Here is a 12,743-nt window from a genome sequence, read left to right as displayed (position 1 = left end):
GCTTCTCCAAGCTATGCGTTAGAAGATTCGGACAATTGGAGATCATAGAAGGCTTCATCTTCAGTTTGTTCACAAAGAAACCCATCATTTTCTTGATCTTCTTCTCTGAACAACTCATACACAAGGGTTTCTGCTTGAATGTAGCATAAAACTCATCCTCTGACAAACCAAAACTCCTAAAATTTGTCCACCTTCTGCTTCCACAGTGGCTTACCATTTAGTGCCATGGACATGATGGCGAGAACAAACGACTGATAATTGGGATCAAAACCCAATTTCATAACTTCACTAACAGTCTCACCAAACCGATTGCTATAGATAAAGCAGTGACCCTAGTTTTATAAAGCAGACTTCCAAAACTAATGACTGGGGAACACCATGGCTTTTCAACATAACGTTTGTTGGGCGGTAGCATATGAAACTTGTTTGATAGGAATATTTGGTAGCATGCATGCAGTAGCCTTTAAAACGTTCTCATCAGGTCTAAGAAGCCGCCTAAGCTCTTGAATACGAGCAATGATTGGATTTTCGAGGCTTCTTGTTAGAATACAAGGCTCAGAGGATAAAAGCTGTGCAATTTCAAAATCTGAGAAGCCTAACAACTTGAAAAACTCCAACTTTGGCTTAAAATACATGTTAGCATTATACAAATACAATAAGGGACACTTCATCGTCAAAGTTGTTATTTGCTTATTACTAAAACCATGTGCCCTAAAAAAACTCAACAACGGTGTGTGCATCACACTACAACAAAAATTAGATTTTGTGACAGACAAACTGTCACAATGAATGAAAAAAAGGTCACAAAATACATTAGGTGACGGTTATAAATCGTCACCCCCACCGTCATGATATGCATCACATAATACATATGGTAACAATTTACTGTATAAGTGTCACTAAAAATATTTTTACTGACGGTTTGTGATATGCCGTTTTATATAACGTTCAAACGTTTACTTTTCTGTGACAGTTAGAATCTGTCACAGAATATTACGTTCGAATGAAAAAAAAAAACGTTCGAATGTAAAGTAGACAAATTGACATCCGAATGAGAGCAGGTAACATTTGTTGAATATCGTTCGAATGTATCATATTTATGTTCGAACGTTTATATGTTTGAATGTTACATTCGAATTTAGATTCCAACGTAAAAGAAACAATGTCTGAACATTCAAATCATAACGTTCGGACGTTCTTTCCAATGTTAAGAAACTAGAGTTCAAATGCAAGAAGTACGTTTGGAGGTTTGGAACGTTAAAAGTTTAAACATTCGAACGTAAATTTCATTTGTCAGTGTAAACGTTCGAACGTTATGTTACAATTTTGTGTGATTACGCTTGAACTTATAACAATATTTTGATGGCTTTCTTTCACTTTTACACTTGTTATAAAATCTATCAAACACTTTGATTAGATAGAAAAGTGTGCTTATTGTTTAATTAACCGATCATAATCTCTTGAAATGAGAAAATGGTTGAGAGAAGATGAAATTAGAGATAAATCCAACTTCAAATTAGAAATGGGAGAAAATTACATCCCAAGTGTTTGTTTCATTTCTTTTTACAAGTTTAATTCAATTTCTACACATTTTCCTTAAATCTCTTTATTCTTAGTATTTTTAGAATATAGATTCACATTTATTTTCATCTCTCATAGTCGATACATATTTTACAACAAAAAATGTCACAAATACTTTGATAACCATTTATCCTTGTGGAATATGGTCCTGGACTTATTTTTGATACAACTTAACACTTATACACTTAAAAAAACATATTTAAGATAAGAACACATTTGAGATCGAGTCAATGGTGGAAGGGAGGTTAGGGTTCGGGTCCACGAAATCGTTTTTGGCAAAAGACAAAAATTTTCCTTTTTCTCTTAGACGACGTGGTACACTCCACATCATGCAGTAACCGGTAGCGGTCTTACGGAAGTGGCAGAGTAGCTTTAATCAAGAAGAAAAGGCCTTCCGTTGACAGAACACAAGATAGTATCATTTTCGGATGTTCCACCCTGTAAAGTGCCCTTACGTGCCAGTCATGTTGACATGTGCGGAGGACGGGATATTGTAGAAGTCTATGCCTGTCTAGAAATTCTAAAAATATGAATTTCGAGGTTTCCAAATATAAGCAGTTAGTCAGAGAAATGTGTGTCCTTGACAGTTAGTCAATTGCCAACATGTTGTCTCCTCTCAGGCTTTGTGAGGCTCTTTGCCTTCCTGGTTTTCTAGAAAATATTTGAATTGAAATATTTGCAGAATCAACAGAGAGGGCATGTACATATGTCAAAGATACAACAACAGAATAAGAAGTGAATGCAAGTACATATATTGCATTAAATATGGTTTCCACCTTTAGAGTTCAATCAAAGGGATCAAAGCAAAAGATTTGAGAAACGCGATGTAAACATAAATGGTAGTAGAGAACGAAGAACAAAGCTTAAAAAAAGCACCACTGGTTCTTTTCCCATCACTGATTCTTTCCCGTTCAAGGATGAAGGTGTTCTTAGGAGTGATTTTGAAAGGTTATCACCTCACTAGTTCAGCAATTTAAAACAATTTACCTTGGGTTCTTAGGATTTTGTTGACATATAGAGGAAGCAACACACAGATTGGAAACTAATACTGTCTAGAATTAATTTGTTGGGACTTACTGATATCCTTGGATGCAGCAAGAGCTTATAGACATACCAAAAATTCAAGAAGTCACTTTCCAAAATGAAATATTGCAACTGCCTTTCCAACAGAATCTTGGAGGAACGATAAAGCTCAGGTAGTAAGTGCACTTTACTAAATTCACCTACAGATGGAAAGGAAGAAAAAGTATGTAACATTAGCACTCTTTATTAAAAGTCTGGACTGTTTGTTGGGAGCCAGCCAATTGGGGCAACACTGCTCTGCAAAAGATACTACAAAATCTAATGAACATCATCAAATGAAACTTACACCTTCAAGCCACCATACTTGAAGGAGTTCCAACGTCCAAATCAGTGGAGGATCCGAATTCCGGCCCTTAAAACAACAAAAGCATAGAGAACTAAGAGCACTCGCATCCGGCTCCCCATCCCTTCCGCATCCTCATATTTTGGGGATATTTTTAGGGTTTGATCTAAAACCTTCCTCCATCCGGTTCTCCAAAATGGGGATAAACTTTCCGGTTGCTACAGTAGGTCCCCATATATGGAGACTCACTGTACATCCCCAAATGTGATTTCGGTTCCCTCTCTCCTTCGACATCTCGTGTCTACGCGCGTCTTCTTCCTCGCGATGGTTGGCTGCCCTTCATCTCTCCGACTTCCCTGAATCTCGCATCACGCCGGTATGCTCATTCCAGATTTTCCAAAATTTGAATGATTCTCGTTTCTACAATCCCCAGCCCTACCCGAAATGTTACTTAGTGAAATTTACTGTCATTTTCATAAATCTCGCATCAAATTTCAGCGGTGGTAGGTTCTTTTTTGAAGCTGTTTTTGGATAAATTAGGACAAAATTTCAAAGGGTTTTGGGTTGGAAAAAAACCCTAGATATGCAGGGGATCTTTGGTTTCGAATTTGGGGATTTTTTGGGAACTAATTTTGTTGAGTTTATTTGGGGCATTTTGATATCTTTAATTGCGATTTTATCTATTACGTGGGATTGTGATTATGCTTGGCTATCTTCAGGTGGGGTTGTGATTATGCTTGGCTATCTTCTTTTTTTGTTGTGATTTTGTTGGTATTTTTCTTCTCTGTGATTATATCGGCATGGCTCTATTTGATAGTTGGAATCAGTGTTTGTTTGTTGTTCTGTGATGTTCTGTGATTATGCTCTGTTTGTTTTGTATTGCTAATTTAATCAAAAGGATTTCTTGTTTCTTTGATGTTGTTGTTGTACAAAATATTATTAGATTTGTGCGATCTTTGGGCTTTTTTGGTGTTAGGTTGTTGTGGATTTCCTCCTCCAATGTATTTTGTGATTCTTGGAGGATTTAAGCTCTGTCTCTACAGTTACCTTGTTTGAATATCTATCTATATATAATATCTATCTATATATAATATCTTTTTCTTTATGGTATTTTCTGATCGGATGCACCAAGTTTTTTTGTATTCTCTTTCATGTAATATTCTCTTTCATGTGGAACACAGACTATGAATATATTTTTTTGTTGGTCATTGAGTAATTTCTTCGTTGTTGTTTGGTCATTTGTAGTGTTTCGTGTCATTCGGGGGAGGGGGGAATATAATTAGTTTGTGATGATGGGGTTATTTTTATATGTAATTGCGGCCCCATCAATATGGCGGGGTAATTGTTACTCGAATAGGCCAAATTGCAGTTTGTGGTACTCTCCATAAACTGCAATCGAGGTTCAGGTGAGGTTTTGCAGCCATTCGATGTTGGACTCCTTGATTACGCATGTTGTCAATATTTACACCATTCTGAGCCACATTTATTGTCTTATTCAATATGGGGAACCGGATGTGAATGCTCTTATTTTGTGTTTTGTGATTTGCATGCTGTTTGTTGTTGTTTGTATTTTGTTGCGATAGATGTATAATGTGTAAATTAAACCCCCTCAGCTGTGATGATGACAACCGCATGTTAGGATTAGGGAGATTTATGGCCATCTCCTCAATGGTTAGGTAACTCGGAAGGCCAACAAGTCCTGGCAACCGGTCGTTGCAGCTATGAGTGGGTGGCCAAATTTCATAATGTCACCATTCGGTTCCTGAGCCCCTACTGAAACCCAAACTTCAAAATGAGATGAATTTGATCCACCATTTCATTATTTTTTTAGAGATGGATTCTCAAGACTCTGGACATATGTACTTCACTAACCTTCTTAGCCAAAATCCTCAACTCGATCCCACTTACGGTGGGCAAAGTGGGAACTCTCCTATGACCATCGATGCTTCTCCACCCTTACCCCCTAACGAGCCTAACGGCGTTAGAAAATCAGTGAGGAGTGCAAACTTCACCCCCGAAGAAGACAAGTTACTTGTCTCTGTATGGCTAAATTGTAGTCTTGATGCCGTTCAGGGAACAGATTAGAAACACTCCCAACTTTGGCAAAAAATCTTTGAGTACTTTCAGCAATATAAAGAAACCACAAATGAGCCGACAATAAAGTCTTTAATACATCGATGGTCGGTTATTCAAAAGGCCACAAATAAATTTTGTGCGAAACTAGCTCCAGTTGAAGGGTTAAATCAAAGTGGCATGACCGAGCAAGATAAGGTAAAAATACCATACGCTTACTTATTTTACAAGTAAAATATTTTTTCATTTTCAGTGGTTTAACATGGAGTTATTTGTTTAAATACAAGTTTGAGAAAGCGAAGATTATGTACCAATCGCTAGAAAAATGCAGTTTCTAGTTTGAGCATTGTTGGCACCTATTGAAGAATCAACCTAAGTGGATTTGGCGCGCCACAAAGGATGTTCCGATGCAAAGGAAGACAATGTCCCCGTCCTTAACCCTGACCTCAACTCGATGTTCCGCCCCTACGGAAGATTCGGTTTTTGATCTCGAGACGGAGAATGTGATAGAAAATGAAGTTGCTAAATTGGACCGACCAATGGGCAGGAAAGCTGAAAAAGGGAAACGAAAGGCCCAAGGCAAGTAAGCAGAGGAAAATTTTCAACTTAGAAAGATGAAGTATACTCTTTTAGAGGAGTCACGTGCTCAGGAGAAAGAGTTTTATCGCCTTAAGGCCGAAAAGATAGAGTATGACAAGGAGAAAGAGGAAAAAAAATTATGTCTTGAAGATGAAAGACTGAGGATGGAAGCAGAGAAGATGAGGATTGAGGAAGAAAAGATGAGGATTGAAGCTGAAAAGGAGCAAAGTAAAATCCGTCAAGAGGACGAAAGACTGAGGTTGGAGGCTGAGAAAGTGGAGCTTGCGAAGAAGGAATCAGATCGGCGCATTATGATGATGGATGTGAGTGTCATGCCAGAAATGCAGCAGCTATATTTTCAGCAACTCCAGAGGGAAATTATGATGAGACGCAGTAATGCCCGAGATTTGGATTGATTGTAATGTAATTTTTTTTATTGTACTTTTGATGATAGTTTCCTGTTATACTTTTGTGCAAGTAAATTGGATGCCATACTTTTTATTTCTTATTTTTTGTTTTGAACAATGATAAATGTATAAAAAGCATGTGTATGTATTTTTTAGCATTTGTTGTATTGTCCCTTAATATGCTTGTGCAAGTAATATGTTATTATAATTTTAAATTTTATTAAAAATAAAATTTTTATCATCATATAGATTGCAAAGCTTATACTCAAGGAAAGGCATTACTAAAAGGGTTTTACCATTAACATAGTCACTAATGACACGAAGGAAATACAAATGCAAAGCAAATCAATTCAAATATAAAAGTAAATAACACGAAGGAAATACAAATGTAAAGCAAATTAAGTTAAACATAAATCTTAAATAACATAAAAGAAATACAAATACAAAGCAAATTAACTCAAACATAAAAGTAAATAACACGAAGGAAAAGAGGTCATAGTTTGAATGCGACAGGGCTAATGTTGGGAATATAATAACCATTGATGTTCAATTAGATCTTCTTGGAGCTGATGATGTGCCGAGCTATCTCTAATATGATGATAACACTGGATGAAGTGCGTAAGCTCAATTGTATGATTGTGTGACAATTCTGGGAGATCATCATCAAGTTGATCATACTCAATGTTCAGACTCTCACTATCATCACGTTCGTCTTCAATGATTATATTATGTAAAATAACACATGCTTTTATAATATTTGTAAGGTCCTTCACTTTGAACATTCGGGAGGGTCCACAAATGATAGCAAATCGTTGTTGAAGTATCCCGAATGCACGCTTGACATCTTTTCTTGCGGATTCTTGTGCTTTCACAAAATTTTTCTTCTTGTTCCCTTGTGGTGATAGAATCATCTTCACAAAAGTTCACCACTTGGGATAAATACCGTCCGCAAGGTAATACCCCATAGTGTAGTCGTTGCCATTGATAGTGTAATTGACTGCAGGAGCACGCCCTTGGGCAAGTTCCGTAAAAATAAAAGATCTTTCTAGCATATTAATGTCGTTATGTGAACCGGGCATACTGAAAAATGCATGCCATATGCAAAGATCATATGAAGCAACTGCTTCTAAAATAATAGTTGGTTCACGGATGTAGCCAGAGTACATACCTTTCCAGGTTGCGGGATAATTTTTCCACTTCCAATGCATGCAATCAATGCTTTCGAGCATTACTGGGAATCCTCGTTGTTCACCAACCAATAGCAATCGAGCTATATCATTAGCATTTGGAGACTGTAAATATTCATCTAAAAAAACACTTACTATTGTCTCAGAGAATCTTTTTAGACTCTCCATTACGGTGCTTTCACCAATACATATGTATTCATCTATAAAATCTCCAGTAACCCCATACGCTAGCATTCTAAGTGTTGCGGTTATTTTTTACATAGAAGATAAACCGAGTCTTCCGGCATTATCTCTTCTCAGGACGAAATACGGCTCGTAAGACTCTACCTCATTTAGAATACGAAGAAATAGGGGACGACTCATCTGAAATGTCCTTCAAAATATATTCAAGAGATATACTGGATTCTCTGTGAAATAATGACGGAATAGGCGCTCGTGCCCCTGGGCATGATCACGTCGAATAAACTTACGTGGGTGCCTATTGTCACGCTGCCTCGATGACTGTCCATCGACCCCCTCAGTATGAACATCACTATCATCTTCAGAGGATACGTATGTTAATAATTTGCGAAAGAATGTACGAGCCATTTGATGAAGGGAGTGGGAGATCAAAGGATAGAATAGAATCTCTGTTCTATAAATGAAATAAGACTTGAGTTTGTGAGAATGTGAATGTTAGCAATATGATAATTTATAGAGGAAAAGTTACCGTTACACTACAAACAAAAAATGTTACCGTTTAAGAGAAGACAAAAAAAGTTACCGTTAGAGAAAAGATAAAAAAATATTACCGTTGGAAAAATGACAAAAAATATTACCGTTGTAAAAAGGACAAAAAATATGACCGTTAGAGAAAGGACATGTAATATTACCGTTACAACCAATTTAAAAAATTATATCATCAATACGTGACTACGGATCCTCATTAATCTTTAATTGATAAAGAGTACTCTTCTAAATAAATTTTCCATCACGTTAGAAAATGCATTAATTTATTAATAAAATTTACTATTTTTATAATACGATTAATGATTTGAAAAAATACTGTATTGGGTAGTCAAAATCATATAAATATTTAGTAGAAAGTGATATTTAAAAAAAAGATAATAAGACAAATGAGTTAGTAGTTAGGATTGTAAATGGAAGAGAGAGAAAAAAGTAATAAAAAAAGAATAGAGAAATATTATTTAATAGAATGGAGATAGGGATGGAGAATGGGATGTAGGAGGTTCTTAGAAGATGAATAAAATTTAAGGATAAATTTGAAAAAATGTGATTTTGAGTTAAATTATAGAGATGAAGATGAGAAATTGGATAAGGATGCTTTAAATGATAGCTTTCTGGGTTATAACAAGTCCCAAATGCTAGTGGCATCAAACAGTGTGGAGTCAAAAAGGAGTCGGGTTCAGAATTAGATTTTTGAATTTTTACTTAGGCTGTGTTTGGGTGTTGAAGTCTCTTCAACACTTCTCAACACTTCTCACTACTATTCATTACTTTATTATTACTTTTCACCTACTTTTTTTACTATTCATTACTTTTTATCTACTTTTTATTACTATTCATTACTTTATTATTACTTTTCACCTACTTTTTATTACTATTCACAACTCTCCTCAACACTTCTCAACACCCAAACCCACCCTTAGCCCCCCTAACAGCGAGACCCCTACTTACATTTAGCAAAACTTGTAGCTAGTAACTTCGATGAGTATTGAACTATAAATGTTTAAGAATTTTGTTTTTTGTTCTTTTTTTAAAATAACATAGATATAGAGTTTGCTTTTTTGTTTACTTTAGAATTAATTTAAAAGAGTTATAAGTACAAACAAGATATTTAACTATATATTGTGGAAATATACGATGAAGTTGTTTTGATTTTTTTTTTTTAATCATTTTACACATTTGGTATATTCCCTTCATTAAAATAAGCAATCCAATTGTCCTAGAAAGATAACGAGAGATGTACAACAAGTTCCAAATGTTAATGGCATCAAACGGTGATGTGTCCAAAGTTTTCAAATTAATCAAGGAAATGCAAAAATTAATCAAAGTTCTCAAATTAATAAAAAAAACAAAGATTAGATATAACAACCCAAAAGAAAAAAAAAATTATGGAAGGAGTGGGTGAGCTAACAAAGAATTGATGAGTGCCACCCAGCTTAAGTGCTACCCAGCTCTAACGTATGATGGTGGCTTGTGAGCACCATCTTTATAAGGGCTAGTTTGAAGTGAATTTGATATGAAGACTTCACTCCTATCAATTTATTTTGAAGCAATACGAGATATAGTCTTAAGATATACAAAACTCATGTTCTCTCTTTAAAAAAAAGTAAAGTCTATCATTAAAAAAAATGATATTTTGATGTAGGTCTCCGATTTATCGGCTTTCTTTAAAAAAAAAAAAATTGCACGAGACTTGTAAACAACTAAGATTGCACTTTGTTCATTTATTAGTTTGGTGGATCTCTTGGACGCTTTCTGTACAGTGGAGTTTTCTTCCAATTTAGTTATTAATAAAATCTTATCTTATACAAAAAGAGAAAACTATATGAAGTGAACCAGAAAAGGTATGGCTTAGTTTGGCTGAACTAGGAATAGAATGATAAACATATTCATAAGTTTAAACATGTCATAACATATACCAAAGGTCCTGCAATATTTGGCTACAAGGCAACCAATTCCATATGACCAAACTGCTAAAAATGCAAGTATAAATAAATGAAAACTAATCCCCCCCAACCCCAAAGCATTTAGGACATGAAAATAATCATATGATCAATTTGTTTCTAATGATAATCATTAAATATAAACTATAAAAACCCCGAAATAAGAGTTAATGGCCAATGAACCAAAGCTGCATGCATAGGTATATAAAATAATTTTTTGTTAGTAAGGGGATTGAAACTGAAAGTACTTGGATTCGAATCTTGGGCATCTACTCACGAGAGGTCAACAAATAACATCCCACGCTTCTTTCATATAAGATCTAAAATGTAATATGAGATAAAATCATCATGAGGCCTCACGGTCTTCACACACCTACACCTAAACATCCTAGAATGCCTCTAAATTAGAAATGCTCTTATATATAAGGCCAGGGCTTGCTTATCCTGAAATGTAATGTCAAATTGATAGCATCATACAGCTATCACTACCAAAAAGGCAGGCAAGTTCTACTGTACGCATGGAACGTTCACCTCTGCTTTGACAAGTTTCTACTTCTCGCCTGATGTGTGCAACACCGATGGATTACCATACAAACCTGCTGAAACACCTCCGGAAATTATTTTTCCATTTGGGATCTATAGCCAGGGTCACATTTGATTATGTCAAAAGCAATCACGTCTCCATTGGTGCAATGGGGAGCCCAGGAAATTCTATCTTCCCTTGGTGCGCTCTAACAACATCAGGAACCTCATTTTGATACACGCTCACAAATTTCACCGTGAATTCCTTCTCAGCCATTGTGACCATATAAACAATGCCAATATCCTCCTTGATCAACCCCTTCAACATCAAAACTTGCATAACTGAATACCTTGGAATAATCAGCTTCTCCAAGCTATACAGTAGAAGAGACGGACTCTTGGAGATCATAGAATGCTTCATCTTCAGTTTGTTCACAAAGAAACCCATCATTTTCTTGATCTTCTTTACCGAACAACTCATACAGAACGGTTGCTGCTCGAATGCTGCATAAATCTCACCCTCTGACAAACCATAACTCCTAAAAGTTTCCATCTTCTGCTTCCACAATGTTTTACTATTTAGTGCCATGGACTTGATGGCGTGAACAAATTTCAGACAATTGGGATCAAAACCCAATTCCATAACTTCACTAACAATCTCACTAAACCGATTGCTACATATAAGCAGAAACGTTGGTCTTATAAAGAAGACTTTCAAAACTAATGACTGGGGAACACCATGGCTTTTCAACGTATCGATGTTGGGCGGTAGCATATGAACCATGTTTGATTCGAGTATTTGGCAAGATGCCGTAGCCTTTAAAACATTCTCGTCAGTGCCAAGAACCCGCCTAAGCTCTTGAACACACGGAATGATTTGATTTTCGAGGCTCCTTGTTAGAATACAAGGCTCAGAGGATAAAAGCTGTGCAATTTCAAATTCTGAGAAGCCTAACGATTTGAAAAACTCCCAACTTTGGCTTAAAAATCTTGTCAGCATTATACAAATACAATGAGGGACGCTTCATCGTCAAAGTTGTTATTTGCTTACTACTAAAACCGTGTGCCCTAAAAAACTCGACAAAGGTGTGTGCATCACTTTCTAGCACAGCTGGGTATTTGCTAAGCATTTTGGCGAGACTAGAGCCAGAAAACCCCAAGGATTCAAACACTTCCATGTTGGCCATAAGGGTATTCTCCAAATCAGCCGAAAGCAATAGTGGACGAATTCTAATTAAGTTACTGATGTGGGTCTGCGTCAAACCGTGATTTCTCAACAGGTCTAGAACTGAGTTGGCATTCTTTACGTTCTCAATGTTGAGCTTCTTGGAATACAAAATGGCCGACTGGAACGAAAGCCCACATGAATTTTGGAGGAAGGAGACTGTCAGAGATTGCGGGTCCTTGGGATTAGGAAGTTCTGAGGTGGGTTTGAGGGAGGAGGTTGAGAAAAAGTTTGTGCGGCTAGGTTTCGAAGGTCTGTGCCTCAGTTTTTGGGGCAATTTTGAGCAAATGAAACGTAGCATTTGATTTGGTTGTGAGAAAAACTAATTGATTTAGAAGATAAAGTGTGAAGAAAGGTTACCTAGTTCGAGATTTGAGACTGAGTTGCCTGAATCATCGGCCTCCCTCTTCTTCTGGTTTGGAAAGTCTCTTAACTTTCACGGTGTAAAGTCTGCAAGACAAGGAATTCACAGCTGGGCTTAAATCAACTGAAGGCCCATCGAGCCTATTAAGGGATTGAGGGTTGGCTAGTACGAACCTCCTGGGCTGTCACGACTCGCGGGAGTTGCCTAATCCTTCACTCGGAAGGGTGCTACCGAAGTCAAGAGTGACCGATCTCTGACATGAAAAGGATAGCTTGGGAGCACCAGTGCGGTAGCTTTGGATATGAAATGAGAGTTTTTAATTTTAGATAAAAATTTAAAATATTATTTGTTAATAATATTATTGTTTTAAAATTGATGTGATATCTTGTATTTTAATCTATTTTTATTGAAAGAGTATTTTAATTTATTTAAAAATTGGTTCTTTTATTTTAAATTTATCAAATTTTCGTTAGATTTATTTTATAATTTTTAAGTTGTAAAATTTATTTTGATGTACTTTCTTAATATTAATTATTTTTTTACATTTAAATTACTCTTTAATTTAAATTAGTTTATTGTTGGATTTTTATTTATTATTTTATTTTAGCTAGTGACTGCGTTTAAATTAATTTATTCAACTTACTATTTTGAAATTAATTTTTGTTGGATCAGTTTTGTAACCTAAGTTGTGAGGATTAGACCTTATTTCTTTCCCTCACTTTTTCCTTTTTCTCTTTTCATTTTTCCCTCTTTCATTTTTCTTTTCTTCT

General features: G+C 35.8%; 1 pseudogene; it reads right to left on the bottom strand.

The window, feature by feature from the left end:
- Positions 1-10,040: 10,040 nt before the first annotated feature.
- Positions 10,041-12,140, bottom strand: LOC122288862 (annotated as a pseudogene).
- Positions 12,141-12,743: the final 603 nt, after the last annotated feature.

The sequence above is a fragment of the Carya illinoinensis genome, chromosome 12 (assembly GCF_018687715.1).
Source record: "Carya illinoinensis cultivar Pawnee chromosome 12, C.illinoinensisPawnee_v1, whole genome shotgun sequence".
In the NCBI taxonomy this organism is placed as follows: Eukaryota; Viridiplantae; Streptophyta; class Magnoliopsida; order Fagales; family Juglandaceae; genus Carya; species Carya illinoinensis.
This window is presented reverse-complemented; position numbering and strand designations above follow the sequence as displayed.